Raw genomic sequence first — 12,357 nt, 5'->3', positions numbered from 1 at the left:
CCATCCCTACTTGACTGCCAGTCAGGACCCCACACTGCAGCCCACACCTTCTTTCTTTTCTCCTTTATTTTTAAATTTATTTCATGTATGAGTGCTCATGGACACCTGCATGCCAGAACCCTTTTATCGATGGTTATGAGCCACCTTGTGGGTGCTGGGAATTGAACTCAGGACCTCTGGAAGAGCAGCCAGTGCTCTTAACCACTGAGCCACCTCTCCAGCCCCCACACATTTTTTTCTAAAACCTCCACTTCATTGCATGTAGGTAGATGAAAAAGGCTGGAAGTGCCAGACTTAGTGAGGATAGGGAACTTCTACCCCCCAAGTGACAAGGTCTCACTATGTAGCTCAGGCTGGCCTGTCCTTTTCAGTGCTAGTCCTTCAACTCCCCAAGTGCTGGGATTGCAGGTGTGCACCACCTCTGCCTGGGTACAAGTGCAACTTTTATATGCCTCTGATGGGAGTGTAAACTGGTACTACCACTTTGGGAAATGGGCAATATCTATTAAAGGTAGGTTGCATAACTAGTACATAGCGCCTGGTCTAGCATTTCCATTCACAGGCACACCCAAGAGAAATTAGTCCAAGACGTATATAATAGTAATCATGGAAGATTTCTTTTTCCTGTTTTGCTTTGTGGTTGTTTTTTCTTCTCTTTTTCCCACCCTGAGACAGAGAGTCTTACTATGTAGCTCTGTCTACCCTTCATGTTTCTTTTTGTTTGGTTGTTGTTTTTTTTGTTTGTTGTTGTTGTTGTTGTTGTTTTCGAGACAGGGTTTCTCTGTATAGCTCTGGCTGTCCTGGAACTCACTTTGTAGACCAGGCTGGCCTTGAACTGAACTCAGAAATCCGCCTGACTCTGCCTCCCGAGTGCTGGGATTAAAGGCGTGCGCCATCATGCCCGGCCATGTTTCTCTCTCTCTCCTTTTTTTTTTTTTTTTTTTTTTTTTAAGATTTATTTATCTATGTATATGAGCACTCTATTTGCATGTATGTCCTCATGACAGAAGAGAACATCAGAAGAGGGCATCCGATTTCATTACAGATGGTTGTGAGTCACCGTGTGGTTGCTGGGAATTGAACTCAGGACCCCTAGATGAACAGCCAGTGTTCTTAACCACTGAGCCATTTCTTCAGCTATATCCTTCATCTTTCAATCATCTAACCACCCTGGTTCTGGCATAACCACTTAGGTGATTGCCACAGTTTTATGGTGGGTGATGAATTAAGCAGCACCTGAGAGGCTGAGACAGGAGGATTGCTGCAAATTGAGGCTAGCCTCGTCTACACATTAAGTTCCAGAGGGGTTGAGGGCATGGCTTGATGGTAGAATACTTGTACTTATTTGGTTCCTCAGGGGTGGGGGTGAAGAAGGAAAGGAAAAAGAACAGGAACAGAGGACAGGGCTGGAGACGGGGCTCGGCAGGTGGGAGCACTGGCTGCTCTTCCGGAGCACCCTGCATTGATTTCCCTGCGACAGCTCACAACCAACCACCTGCAACTCAGTTCTGGGGCATCCAATGCCCTCCTCTAGCCTCTGCAGATACCAGGTGTTACACAGATGTGCATGCGGACAAAATAGTCACATTCATAAAATAATAAAATAACCTGTTTAAAAGGCACATACTGCTCTTGCAGAAGACTGCAATTCAATTCCTGGCACCTACTCCATGTAGCTCTCGACTGCTTGTAATTCCAGCTCCGGGAATCTGAGGGCCTCCCTGGACACCTGCACTTTTTTCTTTTTTTTTTCTTTTTTTTTTTTTTTTTTTTTTGGTTTTTTCGAGACAGGGTTTCTCTGTATAGCTCTGGCTGTCCTGGAACTCACTTTGTAGACCAGGCTGGCCTGGAACTCAGAAATCCGCCTGCCTCTGCCTCCCGAGTGCTGGGATTAAAGGCGTGCGCCACCATGCCGGGCTTGACACCTGCGCTTTTATCCACACGCCTGCTTCTGTGCACACAGCTAGACATCCTAAGGAAAAGGACAGCGAGGAGCGCTGTGGCTCATCCCTGTTATCAGAGTACTGAGGAGATCGGGACAGAAGGGTTTGCCACAATGGTGAGGCCAGCCTGAGCCACAGAGTGAGTGGTGTTTGCAGCTAGGCCAAAGCCTGAAATCCTATTGCAAAACAACAAGATAGAAAAGCAAGCAAGCAGGCTGGGTGTGCGGCTGAGGACCAGCACAGTGGGTGGGATCGCTTGCTAGGCAAGCTTGAGGACCTCCATTTGAATCCCCAGCATCCAGATCAGAGCTGTACATGGCTCCACACACCTACAGCACCAGTGCTGGGGAGAGAGAGGAGCTTGCTGGCCAGCCAGCCTGTCTGAACTTCAGGTTTAGTGAGAGACCCTGTCTCACAGGAATAAGATAGAGAGCAATAGAGGACATGTGATAGTCTCCTCTGGTCCCTGTGCTCCTGTGCATGGATTAACACACCTGGACACACATCTGCACATACACCACAAAAGAAGCTGGCTATGATAACAGGCCTGCACAGTCCTAGCTTTCTAGAGAAATGAGGCAGGAGGATTATTAACGCAGGTGAACCTGAGGGATGGAGCAAGAACTCATCTTAGAACAAAAGTAAACATACATACACACATATATCATATACACACACATACTCACCATGCACTACACACACACACTCACACACACCACACACATACACACCTACAACTCCCCCACAGTCACACACAACACATGAACATACAAATGCACACAAAACAAAGAAATGTTCTTCAATGAACAAAGAAGTTGTGATATATTCGTAAAACAGAATAAGTAGATGACAATAAAAGGAAAAATGGTCTCTAGATGCATAGCCGAATCTCAAACAATACCAGATAACAGAAGCGGGCACATAACACCACACTGTGTGATTCCATTTAAGAGAAGGGGCGACACGGCCCTTTAATCCTAATACTCAGGAGGCCCAGGCAGGAGGATCTCTGCCAAGTTCAAAGCCAACCTGCCCTGCACAGAAAGCTCCAGGCTACCCAGGGCTGTGTAGTGAGACCCTTGCTCTAAATAAATGTATTCCTCTATCCCTCCTCTCTGCCATCCTGACCATTTGTTTTGTCACAATCATTGTTGGCTTAGAGATTTTGCCTTTTCCATTCCCTAGGCTATACTGACCACTTGGAAAAAACCCACTCCCTACTCTGTTCCCCTAGTCTTTGTTGTTGTTTTTTTCTGAGACAGGGTTTCTCTGTATAACCCTGGCTGTCCTGGAACTCACTTTGTAGACCAGACTGGCCTCAAACTCAGAAATCCGCCTGCCTCTGCCTCCTGAGTGCTGGGATTAAAGGCGTGTGCCATCACCGCCCGGCTTCCCCTAGTCTTTGTTTTGCTCAAGATACTCCTGCTTGGGGCTGGCGAGATGGCTCAGTGGTTAAGAGCACTTGACTGCTCTTCCGAAGGTCCTAAGTTCAAATCCCAGCAACCACAGTGGCTCACAACCATCCGTAATGAGATCTGATGCTCTCTTCTAGTGTGTCTGAAGTCAGCTACAGTGTACTTACATATAGTAATAATAAATCTTAAAAAAAGACACTCCTGGCTTATGACATTACATATGTTTCTTTGTGTATTTGCTTCATGCTCACCTTGCACACCAGAATGGTTCAGCCCTGTGACTGCATCTTGACTGCATCTTGCTCACTGGCCAGTATCTGTAATAGTAGCTGGTATGGAGCAGACACTCAATACATATTTGTTGAATGAATAAATTAAGTGGGTTGTAATAAGATCCAAAGGATCAGGATGCAATGTGAGATGATAAGTATAAGGCCTGTAGGAATTAAGCCGAGGAGAATCACTGTTGGTCTGGGAACAGGGAGCAGAGAAAAGAAGAAAACGCTCCTTTGAGGAGTTGAGCCCAAAGCAGGGATAGGGTTGTCTTTTTTTTTTTTTTTTCTTATTGTTGGTTTGTTCGCTTGTTTGGTTTTTGGAAATAGGGTCTTTTCATGGGGTACAGGCTGCTCTCAAACTCTCAATCCTCCTGCCTCAGCCTCTGAGTCCTGGATTACATGTATGCACCCGCCAGACTCAGCAGGGAGACAGTTCAACAGCCAGAATATGGGACTGAACAGCTAGAGATTCGCCACTGGGAGTCACTCAGGAATTGGGCTTTGTTTAGTATGGAGGGCTGCCTCTGTCCCATGGGACCGGTCCAGGACAGCACAGGGGTGGGCATAGCGTGAATGCTGAGCCAGCCATTCCTTCCCTGGTACTAAGGATGCTACCTTGCCCATGCTGGCAAGAGGAGGTGACCTAGTTACTCCTGCTCCTCTCATACTCATTTCGACCACTTTCAGAACTGTCATTACTTACAAGGTGACATTCTAGGGTGGGTCCTCTGCCGATGCCTGGAAGCAGCTTTGTGGTTTTTTTTTTTTTTCTAGCCTGGCCTCTAACTCATTCTATGCCCCGCCTCATTGTCCTGAGTGTAGGGATTGCAGGTTTGTTTATATTCTCCTGTTTAATCTTCCCAGCAGAGCCAAAGAGCTGGTTCTGTCTGCTACCCTCTCTATGTGGAAAACTGAGATCCTGAGAGACTTTGTTTTCACCTGGAATTCTCTATGAAGCTGAGGATGACCTTGCATTTCTGATCCATTTGTTCCCACTTTCCAAGTGTGGGTGTTATATGCATAAACCATCATCCCTGGCCAGAGACTTAACAAGCAAACAAACAAACTAACTAACAAAAAGCAGAGGCAACAAGAGGCCAAGTTGTTATTCTGGGTCTCAAATCCATCCTTTCTGACTCTGGATCCCAGCTCCAAGGAGTCTTAGTCACTGAGAAACATGCACCTTTTAAGCTGCAGGCCTCCTTTTTGGTGGCTGGTGTGACTGTGTTGCTTCCTTTGCCCTGCCCGTGTTGGGTGGGTGAGCCAAAGATCCAAATGGCAGCAATGGGCTGGGAATTAGGAAGCAAACTGAACAGATGCATCCAATCTCCTGGGCTGGTAATGTGAAAAACTATCCCCACTTCTGTTGGGAGCATGGGTAGGAGAGAGCAAGGAATTTAGGCAGTGGCATTTTCAACCACCAGGTGGCAGTACAGAGACCACTTTCACAGGGTTCCTAGACATGGTCACAGAACATTTCTGCCTTAAGACAGGGTCTCTCTGAGTAGCACTGGCTGGCCTGGAAACCCCCATGTAGACCAGACTGGGGTCAAAGTCACAGAACCCTGCCTGCTACTGCCTCTGTGCCAGGATTAAAGGTGTGGGTCACCATACCTATCCTCAACCTTAATTTTTGAGACAGTCTCTCACTGAGCCTGAAGCTTGATGATTTAGGTGGACTAGCTGGTTACCCTGGGGTTCACTTGTCTTTGTCTCCTCCAGATTTGGGGTTAGGAGCACAACACACAGCTTTTACACAGGTGCTGAGGACCCAAACTTTGGTCCTCTCGCTTGAACAACAAGCACTTTCCCATTGAGTTATTGTCCCTGCTCTGTTATTGGTATTATTAATTTTAAAAATAAGATCTCACAAGCTGGGTGTGTTAATGCACGCCTTTAATTCCAGCACTCCGGAGGCAGAGGCAAGAGGATCTCTGAGAGTTTGAGGCCAGCCTGGTTTACACAGTAAGTTCCAGGACAGCCAGAGCTACACAATAGAGACCGTGTCTCAAGAAAGAAAACAAGGGCTGGGTAGTGGGTGGTGGTGGCACACTCTGTTAGTCCCTGCACTGAGGAGGCAGAGGCAACTGGATTTCTGTGTTCAAGGCTAGGCTGGTCTACAGAGAGAGAGTTCTAGGCCAGTCAGGGTGACACAGAGAAACCCTGTCTTGAAAAAACCAAAGAAAAAAGCAAAAACAAAACAAAACAACAACAACAAAATCCATTCCTCCCTCCCTCCAAACAAACAAACAAACAAACAAACAAACAGTCAATTAAGGATTCACTTCCTAGCACCCACACGCTGGCTCACAACCATCTCTAACTCTGGCTTCAGGAGATCTGCTGTCTGCTTCTGGCCTCAGGTACAAGACACATATGAAGTACATAGATATGTATGCAGGCAAAATATCCTTAAACATAAAAAAAAGTTTCACTACGTAGCCCATGCTGGCTGAAAGTTCACACAGTAGCCCTGCTTGCCCTAAGCTCATAGTCATCCTCCTGCTTCAGCTCATCAAACACAAAGTTTATGAGCAGGAACCACGCACCCAGAAAGAGTCTTACTTCTTCTTTTTTTTTTTTTTTTTTTTTTGGTTTTTCAAGACAGGGTTTCTCTGTATAGCCCTGGCTGTCCTAGAACTCACTCTGTAGACCAAGCTGGCCTTGAACTCAGAAATCCACCTGCCTCTGCCTCCCAAGTGCTGGGATTAAAGGCATGTGCCACCACCACCTGGCTGTTTATATTTTTTAAAAAGATTTATTTATTTATTGCTTGTGAGTACACTGTTGCTGTCTTCAGACACACACCAGAAGAGGGCATCGAATCCCATTACAGATGGTTGTGAGCCACCATGTGGTTACTGGGAATTGAACTCAGGACCTTCGAAAGAGCAGCCAGTGCTCTTAACTGCTGAGCCATCTCTCCAGCCCCCTCTATTTGTATTTTTAAAAACACAATTATAGTTGGGCATGGTGGTGGATGCTTTTAATTCCAGCAGTCCAGAGGCAGAGACAGACAGATCTCTATTAGTTTGAGGCCAGTCTGGTCTACATAGCAAGTTCCAGAGCAGCCAGAGCTACATAGTGAGACCCTGTTTCCAAATAAATAAGCACACACATAAATAATAAAACCAGCAATCATGGGGCTGGAGAGATGGCTCAGTAGTTATGAACACTTATTTCTATTATAGAAGATACCGGTTCAATTCCTAGCACCAACATGGTGGCTTACAGCCATCTGCAACTCTGATTCTAGGAGATCAAACACCTTCCTCTGACCTCCAAGGGTACCAGGCCCACACGAGGTACACATACTTATGTGCAGGCAAAACACTCATACACATACTAATAACTCATTTACAGAAGGAAGAAAAAGAGGAGGAGGGGGAGGAAGAAGAGGAGGAGGATGGTCCAGAGCCACCAAGCATTGAAAGCACAAAATCTGAAGACCCTAGCCCATTCCTATAGACTTTATGTAGAAAATGGGAGATAGAGTCTTGGCTTCTTTCTTCATAAAGCTTGTTATTGATATTTCCCTAAGTGAGATGTCCCTGTATTCACCCTAGTGGCTGCTCTTTGACACAGGTTGAACAAGAGAGCAGGGGATTATTTTAGCTATATTGGGCAGAGAATACCCTCAGGAGAGGGGACACTGAAGCAAGGGCTTGGACAACAAGCATGAGACAAAGATAACCATTTCAAGGGCCTTGAGAGGGAACTTCACGGTATGAAGGGGGGACTTCACGATATGAAGGGATTGAAAGTGGGTCCACTGCAGGAAAGGATTGAGGGAGCCAGTGGGGTCAAGGACACCACAAGAAAACCTACAGAGCCACTTCACGTGGGCCCATAGGGGGCTCACAGAAACTGAACCATCAACCAAAGAGCATGCATGGGCCGGACCTAGGCCCCCTACACATATATAGCAGTTGTGTAGCTTGGTCTTCCATGGGCTCCCTAACAATTGGCGGGGGCTGTCTCTGACTGTTGCCTGACTTTGGGTCCCTTTCCCGTAGCTAGCCATCCTTGTCTGGCCTCAGTGGGAGAGGATGCACTTAGTCCTGCTGGGAGTTGATGTGCCAAGGAGGGTTGGTTCTCATAGGGTACCAAGTTCTTTGAGGAGAAGGAAAGGGGGAGGGGGAGGGTCATGTGAGGGTAGGCCTGGGAGGAGGGGAGGGAGGGGGGATGTGATCAGGATGTAACGTGAATAAATAAATGAAAAAAAAAAACAAAACATAACTAAAAAGAAATTTAAAAAAGAAGAAGGAAGGAAGAAAGTAGGTCTACATATCGTTGAGCAACCGAAGACAGGACAGGTCAGGAGATGAAGGAAAGAGTTCAGAAGCTCTAGTAAACAGTGCAGATTCACTGCATTTTTCGTCCAGCCACCCCATTATCAGATATTCATGACATAGCTATCTGAGCATCTTTACCTTTGCATCCACTGATCATGCCTGGCACGTGTTCCGTTCCCTGCCTTCACCAATTAGTAACAAAATCCTATTCACCTTTTTTCCTTCCTCCTCTTCCTCCTCCTTCTTTTCCTTCTTCTTCTTCCTCCTCCTCCCCCTCTTCTTCTTTTTAAAAGATTTATTTATTGTATGGATGTAAGTACATTGTCACTGTCATCAGACACACCAGAAGTGGGCATCAGATCCCATTACAGATGGTTGTGAGCCACCATGTGGTTGCTGGGGATTGAACTCAGGACCTCTGGAAGAGCAATCAGTGTTCTTAACTGCTGAGCCATCTCTCCAGCCCCCTTCTTTTTCTTGTTTTGGTGTTCTGAGACAGAAGTTCTCTGTGTAGTCCTGGCTGTCCTGGAACTTGCTCTGTAGACCAGGGTGGCCTCCAGCTAAGAGATCTGCCTGCCTCTGCCTCCTCTGAGCTACGGAGCCTGGCAAAATTCTACTCATCTTGCAGGAGCTTAGTTCAAACCATTTACAAATCTCTTCTCATTCTTCAACAGGAATTCATCACTCCTGTGACATCCTGGCACATGTGATAACTCTAATCGCACACTGACTTGGATGTCAGCTGTCTGTTTACATGCCAGCCCTCATGAGCACCATACACCAGCATGATGAGCTCCCGGAGGGCAGAAGCTGTCTGCTTGAGTCACATCTGGAACCATCCCCAGATACAGAGCTCAATGAATGGCCCAAAGCAAATGTTCAATGTGACATTTAGCACTAGTGGGTGGGGCAGAACAGAGGGAAAACAAAAATAATAACAGGCTATGGCTTATCACATGCTTTCCCATTCATTCATTACCTGATGAGCCTTCAAGCACTGTGAGAAAGGACAAACACTATGAGGTAGCTGAGACCCACGAACACACAGTTAGCGAGTGGGGATTAAGTGCTAGCTGATATTGGTCTTTTACTTGAGGTTCAGCCCTGGTCACTGTGTTGACTGGATGGAGAAGCAGTGAGACATAGGGAAGCAATGGGGTTGCTTGGTGTGGTGGCGAGCTTTGTGTATGAAGTCGAGATCCTTAGTCATCGGCAACAGAGTTAAGCAATGGAAACCAGCAAGGGACAAGGACTCCCCCTCTCTCATCCAAGCACCTATAGAGGAGTTCACAACACCATGCCTCAGCCTACCGAGCTAGTTAAGTGGTTACAATGACCTAACCAATGACCTGCTAGCAGAAGCTCACCTCTCTGTTGCTATGACAACCAGAGCTTGTCTATTGGGCCTCTTCAAGGGTACTCTAGACCATATTAGGGCTTATGGTGTGTGTGTGTGTGTGTGTGCCTAGAATAAACACGAAAAAAAACCATACTTGAGATACATCAGTTAGCTCAGTGGTTCTCTACCTGCGCAATTTTAAAGGTCGAGATGCTCAGGCCGCATCCAACCAATTAAATAAGCATCTCGTGGACCGAACCCTGGCATCATTCGTTACCGAAAGCCTCGCAGGCAGCCCCAGTTGCAGTCCCAAGATGCAAACCGGGCTTCCAACTGCGGACTCGCGACCTTCTCAAGATGGTGGCGCTCCGCCCCCACGTGCGCCGGGGGAGGGCAGGCTTCCCTGGGCGCATGCGTCCCGCGGCCCTCGGCCCTCGGCTCCCTCCTCCTTTTTCCCCCGCCTCCATTTTGTTCGCGGACGCTGGGGACGGTGGGAGCGGATCCATTTCCGGGTTGGTAAAAGGGGCGGCGGCGAGCGAGCGAGCGAGCGAGCAAGAGAGAGAGCGAGCTTGCCGCGGGGCGAACGAGCAGGACTAACCCAGGACTGAGGTGACGGAGGATTCGCTCCCGGAGCAGCCCCCCGCCGGGTGGGAAAGACGCCGGGGCGGCTGAGCCCGCCGCTGAGGTGACCTGCGGACCTGAGTGGGAGGGAGAGCCGGGAAGGGGGGAATCGTGTGGGGGGGGAGGGGACGCCGGAGGAGGGGCCTGAGGCGGAGAGGGGGTCCTGGGGGCGGGGCCTGGAGACCCTGGAGAGGGGGCGTGGGCCATCCGAGTGTGGGGCGGCGGGGACCGACTGAGCAAGTGGGCAGGAGGGAGGCTTTTTGAGAGACAGGAAATTAGAGATCCTGAAGGGTTGGGTGAGGTGAGTAAGACTGGCAACTCTGGGTGAGGTAGGAGGGGAGCCGTGCGCGGAGGGGGAAATGGGGAAGGGAGGACCTGTTGGGGAAAGGTAATTATTGGCAGGCTGCTCTGGAGTTGAGGAGGATCGGTGTGACGTTTCGGGATTGATCTGGGTGAGGAGGAGGATTGAGAGCGAAGGTGTTTACACTGGGGGGAGATGTTGAGAGTGTGGGATGAGAGGGAGTCGGAGTGATGTTCTGAGATGCTCTTGGAAGCACCTGCAGTTGAAGGATCCCTGTTGGAGCGGTGTGAAATGAGGGAAGACGAAAATCTGAAGGCACTCGCTAGACGTAGGCTGAGTGTGCGGTCGAGTTACTGATTAGGAAGGCATATTCTGGAAGGATAATATTGAAACGAGGAGCTGGAGGAAGCTGGTGTGCACTGGAATCTACCTCTGTCCCCGCTTCTGCTGGCGTTTAAATCCTGAGCCACCTGCTACATCCGATCCCTGAAATTCTTTTTTCTTTTTCTTTTCTTTATTTCTTTTTCTTTTTCTTTTCTTTCTTTCTTTCTTTATTTTTTTTTTTTTGAGACACTTTGTCCGTGTAACCCTCACTGTCCTGGAACTCAGAGTCTGTAGACCAGATTGGCCCGGAACTCACAGTGATCCGCTGGCCTCTACCCCAGAGGGAGGCGTGGGCCACTACCACTGCCTGGCCCGGTGAACTATGTTTGACAGGGTTTCTCTCTGAAACAGCCCTGGCTGTTCTAGTGCTCACTCTGTAGACTAGGCTGGTCTTGAACTCACAGAGATCTGCTTGCCTCTGCCTCCTGAGTGCTGGGATTAAAGGTGTGTGCCACTACCACCCAGCTATCTTAATATATTTTTAAAAAGATTTATTTATTTTATTTTATGAATACATTGTTGATGTCTTCGGACACACCAGAAGACGGCATCAGATCCGATCCGTCACAGATGGTTGTGAGCCACCATGCGGTTGCTGGGAATTGAACTCAGGACCTTCAGAAGAGCAGACAGTGCTCTTAACTGCTGATCCTATTATCTTAATTTAAAAAAAAAAAAAGATTTATTGGGGGCTGGAGAGATGGCTCAGTGGTTAAGAGCACTGACTGCTCTTCCAGAGGTCCTGAGTTCAATTCCCAGCAACCACATGGTGGCTCACAACCATCTGTAATGAAATCTGATGTCCTCTTCTGGTGTGTCTGAAGACAACTACAATGTACTCACTATAAATAATAAATAAATAAAACTTTTTTTAAAAAAAGATTTATTTCTTTAATGTATATGAACATCGTGTCGATGACACACCAGAAGAGGGCATCAATTCAATTACAGATGGTTGTGAGCCACCATGTGGTTGCTGGGAATTGAACTCTTGATCTCTGGAAGGGCAGTCAGTGCTCTTAACCACTGAGCCATCTCTCCAGCTCCCCTGTATTTTTAATAGTCAAAATTTTTATGTTACTGTGTTGTTATCACCAAGAGGAGGTAGTGGCCTGTAGAGTCTGAAATGAATGAGTTCAGTGCACTGCCTTACTTTCTAACTACCCAAGCATCGTAGAGAGTTGAGCCATGTGCCTTGGCATGTGACCTTGCTGTCACTGGTTGGGACCATTCTGTAGACAGGATTGGATGCTTTCTTGTCACTCCTTTGAAATTCTGTTCTAGCTTTTTCTTTGGCTATAATACTCTGAACACTCGGCTGGTAAGTGAACATTGTTTAACCTAGAAGTGTTTCTGAAAGTCTTGGCATTTCTGAGGCCTGACGTGGATTTGCCAAAGATCAGGCAGTTTTAATTCTCTCTCACTCTTGATAGCAGAAACGGTGTTTACACTAGTTGGTGCTAAATACTTATGTGGACACAAAGGTGAGATTCAGGGGAGGGGAAGGGTACTAGGAAGAGAATAGTTGGTTTTTTTCCCCCCTGAGACAGGGTTTTTCTGTGTAGCCCTGGCTTGGAACTTACTCTGTAGACCAGGCTGGCCTTGAATTTATAGAAACCCACCTGCCTCTGCCTCCTAAGTGCTGGAATCAAAGGCATGTGTCTCTACTGCCCGGCCAGAATAGCTTTTTAAGTTTTACTTTGGACTATCATCACATGTTCTTGCTTGATCGTAGCCTCCCGATCTGCTCCCTGGCATACATACTTGAGTATGTTTTTCCTGTT

At 47.5% G+C, this 12,357-nt stretch overlaps 1 protein-coding gene across 1 annotated transcript in view; it reads left to right on the top strand.

Annotated features, from left to right (window-relative positions):
- Window positions 1-9,739: 9,739 nt before the first annotated feature.
- Wipf2 (WAS/WASL interacting protein family member 2) overlaps window positions 9,740-12,357 on the top strand; it is a 42,681-nt gene continuing 40,063 nt past the window's right edge. Inside the window, exon 1 of the mRNA XM_021177685.3 lies at window positions 9,740-9,952. The gene's annotated coding sequence lies outside the window, so the exon portion shown is untranslated. The remainder of the gene's footprint in view (window positions 9,953-12,357) is intronic.

The sequence above is a fragment of the Mus caroli genome, unplaced genomic scaffold, assembly GCF_978045245.1.
Source record: "Mus caroli unplaced genomic scaffold, Mus_caroli_1 scaffold_13, whole genome shotgun sequence".
Taxonomy (NCBI): domain Eukaryota; kingdom Metazoa; phylum Chordata; class Mammalia; order Rodentia; family Muridae; genus Mus; species Mus caroli.
Note: the sequence above shows the minus strand (reverse complement) of the source record. Positions and strands in the feature narration are given on the sequence as shown.